A 4,520-nucleotide genomic window follows, 5' to 3' on the forward strand; every position below is an offset into this window, starting at 1 on the left:
TGGTGACGATGGTTGGTGATGATGGTGGTGATGACGATGGTGGTGACAATGGCAATGACTGTGATGTGTTACAGATGTTGCAGGAGTCCAGCCACGGGCATAGCACTTCTTGAACAAAGGTGGCACAGTAGTATGGGGCATCCAAGTGCTGGAGAGTGGTGCAATATCAAGGACTCACAAACCTGTCAAATCTGCAGCTCCAGAGCAGTAATCATCTGGGGTGCTAGACCTCAGGAAAAATAAGGCACAAATGAATTCCCAAGTGAATTTCAGGGTCAGAGATCTTCCCAACCTGAGGCTCATTCCTCCACCTGGGCATACTTGAAAGAAAGTTCTGGAGGCATCTGTTGAATGTACCATGATGAGGCTCAGCTTTGTGTCTTTGGGGAGAGGGACAAAGGGGGTTGTTTTTCCTTAAATATTGTTATATCTGTCTGTAGGTGTGTCTGTGTGTGTTTCAGATGCATAGGAAATTCTTCCTGTGGGCTTCAGATGTTTTAAAAGTCGAGGTCTAGGGAAGGAGAAAGAGACCACAATCCGAGATTTTGTGGGTCTTTCAGAACAGTGAGGGTTACTCTTATATTTATGGTTGTGAGCTTAGCCTTTGACAGTTCAGCCATCTCTACAGCCCTGAGGGCTATCCGTGAATAGGCAGAAAACAACTGCAGTCGATGGATTTTTTTTTTTTTTTGCCTGGGGAAATCCTGACAACGGGCCTCTAATTTTGTGAAATAAGACAGGTTGACCTCGAAAATTGTTGCCAAGGAAATTACACAGGCGCAAGGGCACTTCATACAATTCTTCCTTTGGGTTTTCATTCTTTTGGGGTTCGTTTCCATGGAAATCTACACCTGCCAATTTCCCCTGGTGTCCTTGGGGAGTCACGGAGCAGAAAAGCTGTGAAGTTGCACATTTCCTGGGCTGCTTCTCTCCACTTTCTCTCTCTCTCTCTCTCTCTCTCTCTCTCTCTCTCTCTCTCGTACCTCCTTTATTTAGCATGCTCCTGCTGTTTGGAGCCTTGAGAACAGGAGATAAGAAAGCATCCGTGCAGAGTTATCTGGTGTGTAGATATGAACCTGGGTCAAATGCCAAAAACAGCATTGTTTTTAGAATGTTTTGGTAATGATAAGAGTTCTTTGTGTTTACAATGAGATATTCTTACTCAATAAACCCGAGACCTTGAAATCTCTAAAGAGCTGCCTTCAGCAAAGCAAGCGCACAAATTTTTACTACTTTCGGCACAGAGTGTTGAAGTCACTGAGACAGGTGGTCAGCAGCTGGCAAGTAGGAGCTCAGCCAGGTACCTCTGAAAGCCCTTATGAGTAAGAATGCGTGATGGATGATCCCAGCCACATACCAGAATGGTCTTGCTGGCCACTGCCTAAGATTCTGTCCCCATCAGATACCTGGCTCAATGCCTTCCCACTCCTCCCACAAGAATTTAAGTTGGGAAAGGTTTGCTTGCAGTTCTCCCTACAAGGGGATGGGACAAGCTCTTTCAGGGGTGTCAACATTGACTAAACTCTGACTTTTTGTGGATTCCTAAGGTAAGAGGCATTGGGAATAATGGAAACTAACTAGAAGAAATGAGTGTGTGGATTTTGCTTACAACTGTTTAGGAACAAACTGTGTGTGACCTCATGTAGCATTTTCAAAGAACAGAAAACTTGTGTTGATTTTTTTTCACTCTGCTGTGACAGAAACCTTGCTTCTGTCTTAGCATTTCAGCCTTGACCAAGATATTCAAAGGTAAGGATGACATAAATATTTGCTTGTTTAATTTTAATATCACAGGGATTCTTTTTGTATTTGGCTTGTGTCCTTGTTGGTTAGTTTTGTTTGTTTTGTTGTTGTTTCTTTTTCAACATAACACAATCTAGAGTCATCTGAGAAGAGAGAACCTTAATTGAGAAAATGCCTCCCTAAGAATGGCCTTTAGGCAAGGCTCTGGGTCATTTTCTTGACTGAAGGTTTTTGTGGAAGGGCTCAGCGCACTGTGGGCAGTTCCGTGAATGGACAGGTGGTCCTGTGGCATATAAGATAGCAAACTGATCAAGCCATTAAGCTGCATTCTTCCATAGCTTCTGCTTCGGTCTAGCATCCAGATTCCTACCTTATTGCCTCCAGTGTTGGAATGTGAAGCCTTTTATTACCAGGTTGCTTTTGTCATGGTGTTTATTATAGCCACACAAACTCTAATATAGCTTCTTCTTTTTGTTGTTGGTTGATTTGATTCTAGAACTTTTTGTATCCTTTGCACAACTTTAATAAGGTCAAACTTACATAACATAATTTGCCAACCTTCAGTAAGTTAAGGACTCTGAGTACACCTATAGAATTGTTTAATCATTATCAAAATATAATGTTAAAATATTTTTATCATCTCCAAAAGAGCCTTCATACACTTGCAGCCAGTTGTTATCCTAGACAATTAGAGCTGTGCCTTCAGTTTCTACATATTTCTTTACTGAGAAGTTCATGTAAGAGGAATCTAGTTTGATAAACATGTGCATATACATGTATGTGTATGCATAATTGTACTATATTTTATTATTATACAGTAATAATATTATACATGTATAGATGACAGTGATAAATACAGATAAATATTGTGTACCTTTTGCCTCTGGCTTTCTATTTTAGCATAATTGCTTTTATATTCATTCTTGACATTGCAGAGTAGTTTTATTTCTGAATAATACTCCAATGTGTGAATATGGCACACTTTATCTGTACAATAGTTGACGGCATTTAGATGGTTTCCAGTTGAGGTTATTTTACATACTGCTGATATAATCATCCTATTAAATTTTTAGGAGTATAACAAAGTTGGACCTTTATTTAACACTATCTGTGTTTTAAAGAGAGACAGAGAAGAAAAACCTCAAAATGCAAAACTCAAAGCCTAAAAGGTAAGACCCAAAACTATAACTCTCAGAAGAAAACACAGACAAATTTTAATTTTTCAGTGATTTCTTAGGTATGACACTAGAGAAAGACAAAGACAACAGAACAAAAAGTAGGAAAATCACATATCATGAAAATGTGTAAGAATTTTGTATCAAAGACACTGCCGTTAGAGGAAGCCAACAAGCAATGGATTATATGTCTCTAACTAATAACGAGAACTTGCACAGACCCTTAGTAGTCAACAACAAACCCCAAGCGCCTAACTCAACAGAAGCCAAAGGAATAGAACAGTCATTTCTCCAAAAAGGCATGTACAGAAGCCATAAGCACACGGAAACTTGGTCCCTACCTTCACCATGAGGGAAATGGCACACTGTGTTCAAGTCAGGTACTAAGTAGCTTGTCACCTAGGACAATGCTGTTTGGGCATGATACATAACACTTTACCACGTAGGATCTGACCTGCCAATAATATTGGCTTGCTTAGGCTTCTCTTGCCATTCTTTCTTTCTTTCTTTCTTTCTTTCTTTCTTTCTTTCTTTCTTTCTTTCTTTCTTTCTTTCTTTCTTTCTCTTTCTTTCTTTCTTTCTTTCTTTCTGTCTTCTTTCTTTTCTTTCTTTCTTTCTTTCTTTTTTTTTATTTTTTTAGATTTAGTATCAAATAATACTGGCCTCAGTTGAAAGTGTTCCCAATCATGATTTCTGTGACAAGTTGTATCAGATCAGTTATAAATATCCCATAACCATTTGATGGATCTCACCAATGAAGCTCTCTGAGCCAGGCTTTCAGTCCGGAAAGTGTTAATTATTATTCTGTCAGAGTCCTAGTCTTGTTTCTATTGCGTCATGCATCAGTTTTAGTCATTTCTGTCTCTGTAGGCTAATCGTTTCATCTAGGTTGTCCTATTTGTTGGATGAATATTCTTCATAGTATTTTAATATTAGTCTTTAACTTTCCTTAAGGTTGGTATTGCTGTCTTCCCACTTCTGATCTTGTTGAGCTGTATATCTCTTTTTTCTTGGTCAGTCTAGATAAAATCTAGTCAGTTTTGTATGCTTTGATTTCCTAATGCAGAAGCATGGATTTTTTTTATTTTAATTTTATTTTTTTATTATTAGTTACATTTTATTAACTCTGTATTCCAGCTGTATCTGCTCCCTCAAGAAGCATGGATTATATTTGAAGTGTTTGTTCAGTTCTACTGTGATTATTTAAACATTTAATTTTCTTGTTAAACAATTTAGCTTCAGCCTACAAATTTTAATGTTGTGATTTGATTTTTCTTAGCTTAATTAATTCTTTAATTTCCATGTGATTTTTTTGATCTATGACTTACGTTAAAAATATTAATTTGGGGCAGAAGGAGAGAAGAGGGAGGGGGTGAGATTGGAAGGAGATGAGGTAGGGGGCTATAGCCAGGATACAAAGGTCATTGAACTTTGGTATGTTATATTAAATTTTTTCAGATATATGTATGTATATATTTACATATATGTATATGTATATGTGTATGTGTATGTGTATGTGTATGTGTATGTGTATGTGTATGTGTATGTGTATGTGTATGTATATGTATATGTATATGTATATGTATATGTATATGTATATGT

Source organism: Psammomys obesus, unplaced genomic scaffold, assembly GCF_907164565.1.
Source record: "Psammomys obesus unplaced genomic scaffold, mPsaObe1.curated_primary_1811, whole genome shotgun sequence".
NCBI lineage: Eukaryota > Metazoa > Chordata > Mammalia > Rodentia > Muridae > Psammomys > Psammomys obesus.